This window comes from Frieseomelitta varia, unplaced genomic scaffold (assembly GCF_011392965.1).
Source record: "Frieseomelitta varia isolate USP_RPSP 00005682 unplaced genomic scaffold, Fvar_1.2 scaffold_365, whole genome shotgun sequence".
Classification (NCBI taxonomy): domain Eukaryota; kingdom Metazoa; phylum Arthropoda; class Insecta; order Hymenoptera; family Apidae; genus Frieseomelitta; species Frieseomelitta varia.
Window position 1 is genome coordinate 208,754 of NW_025110107.1, and position 13,748 is coordinate 222,501.

Here is a 13,748-nt window from a genome sequence, read left to right on the forward strand (position 1 = left end):
CGGATTATGTGTCGGCAAACTCTCCCCCCTCCCCTGCGAGTCGTGGGAACATTTGTCGAATCACGCGTAAAATGACTTTCCACCGTTGCAAATCGAACGTCGCTCGTGTAATCCGTCGAACGACGCCGCATGATTCACCGAACACGTGCACGCGCGCATACCTTTCCTTTTCTCTCTCTCTCTCTCTTTCGTTTCGATCTCGGGGAAACGAGAAGCAATCGGGGGAAGCGAGTTCGATTAAAAAAAAAAAAAAAAAAAAAAAACAGACCTCGTACTCTCCCTAATGACGAAATTCACGATGGGATTTGTTCGATGGAACGACGATGATCATTGATAATTCGACCGAGTCGAACGATTTTGACGTATTAAATTGATCATGGGATTCGAATTAAACGAAGACACGTTCAAACTGCGATAACGAGAATTAAATTAAAATTGGTTCGATTCACGAGGTAGATTAAAGAATGGAGATAAATGTTTGTAATAAAACGTGATGGTCTGATATAAAACGGGGCGATAGCGAACGAGTCGTTGGCTCGGTGGTTGTTAATCATTGACTCGTACTACTTACCCCGTGCGAGAATTTCCGGCGAATCGCGCTTTTATTGCGAAAATTAGAACGTGGTCGTTATCTCCGCCGAGACAGTGACTCCTGAAAAGTGATAAAAGGGAATTCCTCGTAAAATATTAAGTTTAAAACTTCCTGCGACCACAGATGAAATGGTATCTCCATTCAATCCTTTGTACTTAAGAGTCTCATTGCGTTCGCCGCAATCGTGAAACGTTGAAACGTAATAAACGTATCCTTCCACGAGTTGAAATCCATCGCCTTCTTTGTCGAGCAAAAACTTGCAACTCAGACTCTGAAATTTACAGAACGTTCTCCTTTGCTGAATTCGGTAGGGACCAATTGATTCAAACAACAGTCGGCATGAAATGAACAGAATGAGCAAAATTGAAAGAGAAATTGCATTCAAGTGAATGTGAAACAGTTTGAAACGAGAATTACAAATTCACAGGTAAAATAAATGAAAGTCTGTACTAAAACGCGTGTAAAAACACAGTGCTGAAGGTAGTAACAAATAAAATCACTTTAACAACTTGACAAATAAATAAAGATCCGCCCCTGAAGCACGTGTAAAAGCAACAACGTTGAAAGAATTACAAATTAACAAAAATAAAATAAATAAAGATCTGGAAAAAGTCCAGAACACGCATGTAGAAACACAATGCTGCGGGAGTGAATTGACAAGTAAGAATAAATAAATTAACAAATGAAGTAAATAAAGATCTGCACTGAAAGGCGTGTAAAAATACAACGTTGAAAGGGAATTACAAATTAACGAATCAAATAAATGAAGGTCCGCGCGTAAAATCGGGATTTTCGTGAACAACAGGATCTGAAAAGCACAGGAACAAAGGAAGCATTTTCTCGTGAAGGGAGGGAGGGAAAAGCCGAACAAGAGAGATCGTTACGAAGTTCAATCTCCTCTTTGTATTACATCAGCGGCTTTATTATTGTATTACACGTAATTTACAGTTTGTGCCACAGAACAATTGTCCATCAAATCACGTAGGATAATCCTTAAACCTACGGCTCTTAGAATCTACCGGCGAAAAAGAAATGAAAATCATCACAACGTCGATTAAAATTACTTTCGAGGTGCGTATCGCAATTTTCTCGACTTCGGCTGACTCGCGGACGGGCAGGGGCTCATCTGCCGCGACTCCGCGAACCTTCGCCGAAGCTAGTTACACAGGAATCCAATAAACGATTTAAACGATCATCTCTCGATCAACGGCGTCATTAAGCTCTTTTCGTTTCTTCCCACTTCAATATCTCTTTACACAGGACAAACAACAAGCTGTACCCTTTTCTAAACCTATTCTAGATTAGTAACCAACATCGTCGAGCAACTTTAACGTTATCACTTATTTTTTTTTTTATTACGTACTCTCACGACCACCTTACTATGTACATACAGGGTTCACGTTCGCCGTGCAGGCTGTATTGTATAAAATAGGTTTCATTACCTTCAGCAGACACGGAGGTGAAAAAAGAAAAAAAAAAAAAAAAACGAGACACGCTCGATTACGAAACCACGGAAACACTGGACAAACGGTAGAGCCGCTCTAAAAATCGAGCAACGTCACGCGACCAACGCGGTCGTCGAGTTAATTAGGAAGATTAAAGATACGTCACTGTTGCAATTGTCCCGTGATACGGTCGTCACGCTCAAACGACACGGACGCTAAACGCTCGAGTTCACACGGCGCGTGTGACATCGAGTACCACCGGATACCACCGACACCCTTTCATTTCACAACGTGAAATCGGCGCAATTAGCAGTTGTTAGTGTGGACGAATCCGGCATCGAGGCGTCGGTGACCTGCAACAGTAATAACGTGACAACAAAGAAGAGATTGGCAAAATTCCGCGTCTGGTTAGACGTGATTGCTTCCCGAAATGAAAATGAAATGGTATTCTTGGCAATGAAAATTAAATTTCCATGCGTACACGTAACACACGCCGCTCGGAGTCTTTGTTTGATAAATTTCACGGAAAATTGGAAAAATCGCGAAACACTGTTCTATCATGGTACTATCATTTACCGTACGAAAGAGTTGAAAACTAATTTGGAATTATTCGACTTAGCCCGTCTTTAAATGACACGAACCATCACGAGTCTCGTTGCATCTGTTAACAAATTTCGATTAATAAACGTTACGGACAATCAGAACTGGTATATTCTTTGGAACTAATGATCTCACGTTAATCGTAATCTTCAATCGTTAATTAGATTTGCCCAATTCTGTCCAAAATCAATGGACAAAGTCCGCATTTTGAACACAGCCGACTTTTGTGCAAGTTTTTACTGTTGAAAATGCAATTTAAAAAGTAGAATATAATTTTTAGAAATAGAAGCTGCAGAAAGATATTTTGTACACTTTGCCAAAAATTTATACATTCGAAGGACCATTCACTTGTGAAAAATGAACAACTATGGTTGGTGTAGACTATTTTCTTCGAATTTGTGTAATAAGTCTGATGGCTTCTATTAGATTCTTCCTTGAATCAAAATGTTGAAACTGCTTGTTAGAGTACCGTTTAAAATACTCTGTTATGTTCAAAGGTACTACTGTTGAATGCTATTTATTAATTTTTGCTTAATTTCTTCTTACTTTATTAACCTCTAGAATGACGTGCCACGTACGTCAAGAATTTTTTGTCCCAAATTGCAACATTTTCTCAGTTTTAAATATATTTAGATAAAGGTAATATTTATTTTGCCTAAATCCTTATATTTATATATATATTATATATTATTAAATATAATTTATATAATAATACTACTAATTTAATCATTATATCTTAATTTATATAATTAAAAAAAATTTTTTTTTAATAATTATATATATGTTTTATATATATATATATTTAAATAAATTTTTAAATATAAAATAATAAATTATAAAATTGTTTCAATAATTAATTAATGTTAAAATCATAATTTTAAAAATATTTTTATTATATAATGTAAATAAATTTTCAACCTAGGCAACACATATGATAAGTTTATTACTTCTTAATAATTTCTATCCAGTGATGTCATACCGACGAGTTCAACAGGAAAAGAAAGCGACGAGTTTATTGTATACGGTTCGGTCACTCGTTATGGTCCGCGCAACCAAGGGATTAAACGACCATTTTCGCCGACCGTGTACGTACGTTCACGGAAGTATTTGATAGTTTGTAAGTGGAGTGGGACTCAATGACGCGTACACAGATCGATGACGACGAGGGAAAGTGAGGGAAAAGTGCAAGAAAGACAAGCCTAGAGGGAAGAGTCAAAGACGCGGAGAAAAAAAAAAAAGAGAAGAAAAGAGTGGAGGCAAGGATACGAGAAGGTAAAAGAGAGAGTGGCACACAGCTACTCTCTTACTCGACGAGTGAAGTTTTCCGCCGGTTTCACGGCTCGGCCTACTTTGGCGAGCCTCGTAACCCAGAATTATAATGTGGAAGCATCGCAAAAGTTTCGGTCGAATGACACGAGAACGCCGCCGTTGTTCGCGGCCGTGCGCCTAAACATTTCTTTTTAATTAATACCCGATTGAAACGGACTTGTCGAGCGAAGTGACAATCAAGTCAACAAAAGCTACGAGCATTCGTAACACGTGTTTCGTATAAATTTCGATCAAGTACGTACAAGGTGGAGAGAAAAGTTGTTCCGTGGCTATCATAGATGAATTCTACACCTTCGATTTGATGGAAATACAAATTGACCTTGATCTAGAATTTCAAGATCGAAACAATTTTTTTTTCTTGCACTGCATTTTACTTATCACAAAGATAAAACTTTTCCAAGAAATCATAGGTCGTAACCAGATAGTTTTATCGAAAAATGGCAAAAAAAGTTTTTCAATCACTCAACACTGTGAATGCGTGAATTCTAACAGCGAATTTATAGTTCTGGACATGTGGACGTAACTTTTGTATATCGAATTAATGTTAATTTTGATTACTTGGACTCTCGTGCTACAACTATGATAAATCAAATGTCAGTGAAACCTGATCCAGAACCATATAGTCGCTGTTAGAATGCACGCGTCCGCGATGTTAAATGATTGAGAAACTATTTTGCCATTTTTCAAGAGAACTCTTCGTTGGATGAGTTTCACTTTCGTGATGAGTATAATCCAAGAAAAAAAATTTGTTGAAGCCACCAAATGGAATGAAAACACCATCAAATCGATGGTGTAGAATTCATCTGTGATAGCCACGAACAAACTTTTCTTTCCACTCTGTACAAATACGTTCGTTCAATTGGAAAGGTCAGAGTGATTTTTAATCCCAAATAGACGAGTCTCACGATCCTTGTGTCAACGTTCTGTTGTTCAAATCAACGCAACAAAAAATGTAAATGTAAAAACACCGTGCTATTTGAAGAGAATTAATCGGGAAAGAGTGGAAACGGTTTAAAAATCATTTTCAGAGATTGATATTGCAAGCTTTTGCGAAATACTGAAAGTACTTTCAATTGTCTTTTTTTTCCTTTTCTTTTTCTTTTTTTTTTTTTTGCTTGATGAAAAACAATATCAAGGGTTGGGTAATTTTTCTTAATTATTTTTTCTCACTCGCAGCTCTAGTATTTCTTGCTACCTAACGTCAAAGAACGTCAATTAATTAACAGAGATTTTTTTGCTTTTTAAGCTTCTCTAAATTAAGCTTCTCTAAATTAAGAATTCCAAAAAAAAAGAGAAAATGATGACTCGAACTAGAGGAACAACCTCTCCCCGGAAGTTGGAAAGGCAAGCTGAACGCTTTAATCTATTTTTAGGTGTCGTCGATGACTCACTTTACGGGCGAGCTAAGTACAAGTACTTTCCATTAAGCGTCACCCCAGTTCTCCGTGTTCAACCTTAATTCCACGTGAATTCGTTTACCCTTACGGCATTCACTCTCCGCCCGAATTCTATTTGCTCTAAACAAAGACGCTCTAGCAGATGAAGATTTAGAACGTTTGGAAAGCTGCAAGTAATTCGAGATGATTCGACTCTCGGAGAATAGGGCTAATTTCGTTCGTCACACGTTTCTGCCGAGCACAGCTTCACTACTGCAACAAGAAAAACTAGCAAAACAAAGGGCAAAGCTCGTCGATATTTCATTTGAAAAATTTTTGTACAATCTAAGGGAGTATTCTGGTAATCCGGCTTAAAAAAGATCGATTTTTTTTTTTAATTTTCTCAAAGTATATGCTTTCGAAAACGTCGATGTAAAAGAATTTGTTTGAATTCGTAAAATTAGCAAAGTTATAGACGTTTAAAGGAAACGGTGTACTGCTCGCAACGTAAGTATGAATATTTTTGTACAACGTATAACAAAAACTTCAAATATGTTTTTCTCAAAAAATATTGTATTCTATAATATTATTATTTATTATTATTATATTATTATTATATATAATATTATCTATAATATTATTATTCATTATATTATTATTATTATTATTTATTTTTATATTGTTATTATTTTATAATACTTTATTTTTTGTACTGCTCGACTAATTGTAAGTATGAATATTTTTGTACAACGAGTAACAGAAACTTCAAACGTGTTTTTCTCAAATCCATACCTTTTGAATTGGCTGACGGGATATCTCACGTTTTAGTTGACCGATTGACTTGAAATTTGGAGGAGATCTTCGCCGGATGTACCTTTATCGCATGAACCACGGATTTCAAAATCTGATGTTCTTTTCTATTTTTTTTTTAGCACTCAAAGGATAAAAAGCACGAGAAAAATCGATATTTAAACTTCAAAATGCTGCCATTTTTTAATTTTCGAAATTTCGCTGTTTCCGTGGTTCATACGATAGCCATATTTATACTAATTAAGATGTAATTTGGTTTTTTTAGTTTCGAATAACCAGGTGGACCAGAATCACGTCAGTCATTCGAACCCGTTTTTAAAAACATGCTTTACCTAAGGCTATATAATTTCCACAACTTTCATTAATTTCGTTAAAAGAGAAAAATGGTAAATACTCTTTAAGTATGAATAAATCTGTGTGCGAAAACTGCGTACCAAAATGTATCATTGTTTCCTTAGAAAAAAATCGAAAAGTCAATTTTTTCTAGCCGGATTACCAGAATACCGTTTTAGGAAGCGAAATTTTCGCTACGAGATGTTCATGAACACCTTACGTACACCTCTTTACCTCGTAATTTACATCCGCTAGTGATATATATCAGCCAAGGGATTCGACAGCGATGCAAGTCGGTAGAACTGATAACGCATAGCTACAAGATAAATCAGTATTTGCGTAAAGCCAAAGACAGTAGCTGATACCAGGGAACGACATTTGCATGACACACCGAATACGCGAATTACTGGCCGTTCATTCATGCAGCGGAAATCTGATTTATCATCGACAAGCGACACGTCTCGCGCATTAGGACACGTGCATCGACTTTTACAACAACCGTAATCAAATTTCAACGTCCACTCCAGCAAAACTTGGCGTGGAAGTAATTTTTCGTTGAGCGAAAGGTCGCGAAGCAAGCCAGCGAACTGTGAAAAACCAATATCATAATTCCATTAACGGCATCACAATACGACGCTGATGTATCAAACGGTCGCTTTCAGGTACTGGAAATATTTTCCATCGTCGTTCCCCTTCCCCCCCCCCTCTGTCTCTCTCTAAATCAACTTCATCTACATTTTATTTCCTACGATATTTCATCTAACTTGCTCTCGCAAAGTCAAACAGAGAGAAGGATTAATTCGACGTTCCGTGAATAATCTCTGTCTTCCGGAGACTTTCGCGCAATCAAATTTTATACTTTAAGAATTTTCTGATCCCCGGTGCAGAAACTTTCGGAACAGTCCTCCAGTTCATAGTAAAATCATTCCGACTGATTGCGTAACCGCGTGCAGAAACGTTTCTGGAAACGAAAGGAGAATGGTCCCGTCAGGAGAGATTCCGAGATTGTCTCGGAACACCATTATTGATCACACGACGATCCTTCGAGGATATCTCGAGACGAGAGATGAAAATCTACGGACTGTAAATCCATAAAGTTTCTTTGAATAATCGTGGATTGTTCGTTTCGACTATTTTGATTACTCCCACGCGAAGAATGTCTATCGAGAAGACTTTTCTTGAGATTCTCAGACGGACAAAATACATGCAGAAACAAATAGGTTCGAAGAAAATTTCATTTGGCTTGTTTGGTTCCACCGAGATACAGGGTGGAAAGAAAAGTTTGTCCATGATTTTGTCACAGAATTCTACACCTTCGATTTGAAGAAAATACCATATGGTAAAGGAGCTGTCGCAAAATTGTCAAAAATATTTTTTTTTTTTTTGCATTTTATTCTACTCATCGTGAAGATGAAACTTTTGCAAGATTGCAACGTGCTTTATAATTCCCTTAAAAAAAGTTTCTCAATTATTTACGATTCAGGATTAGCTTTCACTAACATTTGATTTATCACAGTTGTAGCATCGGTGTGAATCAAAATTATCAAATAATAAGGCTGACTGTTGACATTATTCGAAATATAAACATTGCATCCACGCGTCCATCTTTTCTGTAAGTTTTTTTTTATAGAAAACGTTCATAATTTCTGCCGTTTCCTTCTTCGAATATTCGATCTTCGAACGAATCCACAAGTTCAATTTATTCGCGTTACGTCGTAACGAAACTAGCAACCCGCTACTGTTGCACGTTAATTACTAGGAACAGACCGAGTCGTTCTGCAAATAATATAGTTGGGGAGAATTAATGGCAGAGAATTGCAAATCCTTCTAAGCATCAAGAACTTATTAACACACGTAGAGAATGGAGGAGTACGCGATCAAAATACCGAATACATTTTCACTTTCGGAAAGAGGAACGTGACTCGAGATGAAGAAGGAGATATATTCAAAATATGCAAGAAATCTTTCCGTCTTTTTCCCGAAATTTCGTCAATTAAATTTTATTATAAAATTATACATTATTATATATATTAATATTATTATTATTATTATTATATTAATTATAATAAATATTAATATATATAATATTATATATATATATATATTAATATTACTATATATATTATATTATTATTTGTAAATTTAAATTAATAAATTCTGTTACACCGAGAGACTTTATTAAAAAAAAAAAAAATACCAAATCTCGAATTATTGCGCTAGTCGGAAGACTGATGATCGAGGGCTAAGAAATCACGATTGTGAACCATGCTCCCTGGCTTTACTAACGAAAACATCCGACCGATCGAAATTGATTTCGAGCCATTCTTTAACCGTTGGCAATGCCAGCAATTTAAAAGACAAATGCTGCCTTCGGTTTCCTGACGGTGACGTCGACAATGCAACGTGAAATTGGATCAAACTTTGGTCGAGTAAGAAACTTGCCAATCCAACAGGATATCACATTGGATGTCAAAGTGAAAAAACTGATCCGACGTTGTCAGTGAAATTCGAAACTTCTCGAACAGAAACACAAACACAATTTCGAGACACAAAACGGCACGAAAAAAAAAAAAGCTCGCCGCTGTGCTCGGAGCTGTCGTAACTTTTCCTGGGAGACGATGCTTCCTCTTTGTCAAAGTACATTTCCTTGCGAGATACAGGTTCTGCGCGCCAAATCAACTCTTTTCACCCATCTACAAATAAAATTCACCCTTTCACAGACCAAAGCTATTCCTTTCGCGAATCAAATTCACCGCGCGAGTGATTCAAACTTTACCATTTCCGCCACACCATGTTCTCCAATGACGCAGAAGTTTTCAAAAATTACATTCCGCGCAAGAAATATTTTTCTCTTTTAAGAGGGCAGGACAGTGTGACGGGACTAAAAATTACGTATACTTTAAAGGGCTAGTAAAAAAAAAAAACTACATATTTGTCATGAGCTTTTGTGGTTTATTCTAACACATTATGAACTATAAAAAGCAACATTAAAAGAGAAAAAAAGAGGGCTCTTATTTAGCTTTTCAACAGCACAACTTTTTTTTACATTGCCTATCATTATCGGTGTGCATGATTCCAGCCAAACAGGATTAGTTGCAACAAAAAGGCAAGAAAAGTTCAAAAGTAAGCAATATTCTCTAGGGATTGACGATCCAACATTTTCATTTCTGTGAAAATTATGAAAATAACAGCTATTTGTTTTTGATGTATCGAATTTGTGCCAAAAATTTCTACGTTTTTTTTTTGTTTATATTTTTCGAAATTGTTGAAAATTAAAAAATGTTCGATCGTCAATCCCTAGTAAATGTTACACTAAAGATACGCACCAAGTTTCACAGTAATCGATTGGTTAGATACCGAGATATCTTGCACACCGTTTCTAAAAACCTAGTTTCGAGAGAAACGCGTTTAAAGTTTCAGAACGTCATTTTTCATATGTATCCTTTACTTACTTTTTTTTCTTATTCATCGCGGCTTACAGTTCTTACAATTCACAATTAAATTGAATCCAAGTCCTCTAATATTCGATTCACCGAAAGCAATATTTAAATCACACGATTTACACTTTATAATACTGCTTAAAGTTGTAAACAGTGATACAAATTCAATTATTCTCTATCCACGGATTTATTATTACTCATTATTATTACTTATTTATTACTACCTCAAAACAAGTCGTTTTAAAGGCTAGAACCTTTTGTATCTCATTTCTAAGATTTCAAACTACTAAGATCTCATTTCTAAGACTTCAAACTACTCTAAAACAAAAAAATCGATTTTTTGAAAATTTCACACTGTCCGGTCCCCATAACTTTTCGAAATACTTTCAACTCCACATAGATTGTACATAAAACTATCCTTACCTGTAGAACCATTTTGTGTTTCCTGTTCAGGTATTATTACATACACGTGATAAAACGTAGGATTTCATTTTTATCACGTATGATATTTAAATATACTGGTATTTGACACTTAACATATTTACACAGAATTTTGTTATTATCACAATAACCTACAGAAAGCAAATTCGATTCGGTGAAAGGGTGAATTTGACTCGCAAAAAAGGTGAGCGTGATTGGCAAAAGGGTCAACTTATAACGCAAAAGGGCCAATTTACAATGCAAAGCGTGTAAAACGAAACATGGAAATCGACGGAGAGAAGATCCAGTTCGACCCGAGATTCAAGAATGCAATGGAACATCCGCGAGCCCCGGGTTTATTATTCCGCTTCCATTTAGCAAAATGCATTCGCAGTCGTACTAGAAATAAACCATAAAAAGCGAGACGTTTGTTTTAGAAGATGCAACTTTCGTATTACTGCGTAATATGTTCTCCAGATCCAGCTCAGACGGCAGGATCACGTTATAATTCATTCTTACGATCTCTGTGTTAACACGGTTGCCATGGGAGAAGCTGCGAGGGAAAAAAAATTAAGCAACACGATTCACGATCATTTCACCAAGAATTCTGGAACTAAGGGCATCCGTAATGTGTTTTTTCCCCCCTTGTTCTTTTTCATTAACGTTTTTTTTATCCGGCGCTCGGAATATTGCGTAGCAGAGGATACGATGGAATGCTGACTCACTCGACGAGGAAGAACTAGAGATTCATGTCTCTCTCTTTTTTTGAGCAAAAAGCTCCGGAGTATCAAACGCTTGCGAAACGACGACTTCTACTTTGAATTTACCCGCGTAACACGTACCCGCTGCTTCGTGAAAGTTGCCCGCGAGCCAAAGTTGAAAACCAACAGCAAACTTCGGTTATCAGCTAAAAGACGTAGAAGCGCGAGACTATGGTAATTGTGAAACTCGATGGGAGTAAGTGACAGAGTGTCGATTTAATTGCCAAACAAAATTATTTGCCCGTTATTATTATTAGGGAAGCTTTCTAGAGGAGACACGCGGAGGTCTAATCGAAGCTGATACAAAACGAAAGAAGACACAAGATCTCTGGCTACGTCGCAGTGATCGATTATACTGAAATTCGAACATCGGCGCGGTAAGACACAAGCCGGGAGCAAACTCAATCGAGGCTAATCGCGCTTTTGTCATTGATCAGTGGCTCACCGTGGATCCCGTTGATGGAAAGTTGACGGACGACGGTGAGAAAAGAGAAAATAATGATCAGTCGTGGTACGCACGTGCACACATACGTAGTTTCACAGATCGCAATCGATACTGCGCACATGTCGATACCCTCTAACAATATTGTTCTTTGGAAAACGCAAAAGCGAGGACAGTCCACCGTGCATCAAACAAAACACAGATACATATGTCAAAAAAAAAAAAAAAAAAAGAAAATGGAGTTCCTTCGGAGCGTGTTGAAATTTCTCGCTTTAAAAAAACTCGAGTCGATGGAATACCGTCACTTTAAAAGAAAAAAATATACTGAAAGTTTTTTTGGTTAGCGTCGCGTCTAGTGCTGAGATTATCGATTCGCGACACATTTCAGATTACTCGATGCGGGTTTTGATTGAACCACGGGGCTGCCTGTTTGGCCGTGTAATTTCGACAAAGGCGTGCAACGCGTGCAAATTCGCAATTGATCGAATCGTGCAGCTTTATCGGCGATTTAAAGACGCTGTTGCAACAAACGGATCACTTTTTATCGCCCACGTTTCACGCTGACTATATATTCCAACTTGCGCGATAGCGTGGTAATTTCAAATTTTCTCATATACGTTCAGTTGTAAATTTACACGTCTACGAATGGAACTGATCTGCATGGAAATAGTTAATACCGCATCGTTTATATATTATAAATACGGTGTCATCTCGCTTCGAGTATTTCATGTTGTTTTGTTGAGTTACTTGGAAGACACAGAGTCGACAGTTTGTTTCTGGTTGGCGAACCAAATACATAAATCAAACATAAAAATAGTCGTGAACCCGTGGACAGTGGTCGAAAATATACCTCGCCGCGGATAGGACGATCGAGTAACTTTGCAACTCTATTTCTGCTTCTCTGTTTCCCGAGGCAGGCGAATCGAATTGTTCGATCAAAACAATCCGAAGAGCAGATACACGCGTAAAACACGAGTGTCGAGTTGGAATGTTCTCTGTAACAGGGGGAAGTTATTTCGAGAAGGAGACGGTAAGTTTAGAGGAGCAACGAAAGTAGACAGGTACGCGCGAACGTGAAACTTACAGCGTTCTACGATGATTTACATCAGAGTGTGCTAACTGGCGGCCCGCTCGGGCCTTTGCCCCCACTTTCTTGGCCGCTAGCGCTATCCCCTCCATTGTAGTCTGTCGATTTGAGTGGAGGGGAGAGTGAGGACCGTCACACAATTTCTCCATCTTGAGCAACACCGAGAACCACCGAAAGTAACTACGATCCAGAGATTTGCATCGAGACGAAAAGTACGATAAATTCATACAGATAGTATCTACGTCAATTTTTCTATTTTCCAATGTCCCGTTAACGAAAAACGTGCATTTATTTTCTAAATTCACATCACCGTGTCATTCGTGACAAAATAATTTCTAACATTTCTGCTAATTTTAAGTGTACGTAATGCGACGTAACGACTCGCTGAAACTATACAAACGAAGGTTCCGCAAAGTTTCGCAATTATTTAGCCGAGAACGAAACGACGAAGAGGCGTAGTAGTTAGCCGACTATTTATCGGAGGGTTGGATTATCTGTGGTGGTCGAAGCACGAGATGAAACTACACGGACGAAGGAGCGAGGACACGTGAACAAAAGAACCAGGCCAGATTTTCGTGCTAATTTATCGACACCGCGTGATATACTGCACGAGTCGAAGTTATATTAAGTCATAAACGCAACGCAATAAAACAACAGCTGTCGATCGCAGAGAAAAATTGTGGTTTTCGTTTTCGGACAACCGTGATTTACCGACGGTACGCTTCGCTGAGTCGCGTTGGCTTTGACCGAGAATCACCGAGGCAAACGTTCCAGTTACACAAGGAAACAGAGTCTAATATATGTAATAATAAATAAACGACGGGACATATTCAAGTTAACTCGCCGAGTAATTCAGAAGTTTTTTAACTAAATTAATTAAATCGACTAATTTCACTTCTTCCTCCTCTCGACCACGATACAGAAATCGTCTCATTCTCGCTTTAATTCCGTCTTAAACTCTTTTTGGCCCCTGTTGAAAGATAAACAATGAAGTCGATAGACGAGAAAGAGAAAAGCTGCTTCCTCCCCGGAAGGGAAATCTTTGATCGGGAACGGGGAGATTTAATGGATTAAAAAATCGTTTCCTCGTTTCATTTTTCATCTCTCTTAAAT

At 37.5% G+C, this 13,748-nt stretch overlaps 1 protein-coding gene across 4 annotated transcripts in view; it reads right to left on the minus strand.

Annotated features, from left to right (window-relative positions):
* Positions 1-1,492: 1,492 nt before the first annotated feature.
* LOC122530938 (allatostatin-A receptor-like) overlaps positions 1,493-13,748 on the minus strand; it is a 29,269-nt gene continuing 17,013 nt past the window's right edge. For 3 of the 4 annotated variants that reach the window (XM_043658376.1, XM_043658373.1, XM_043658375.1), the window contains exon 6: positions 1,493-2,390. The gene's annotated coding sequence lies outside the window, so the exon portion shown is untranslated. Of the gene's footprint in view, positions 2,391-5,357; positions 5,616-13,748 lie in introns of all 4 variants that reach the window. The other variant, XR_006307143.1, reaches the window with a different exon arrangement.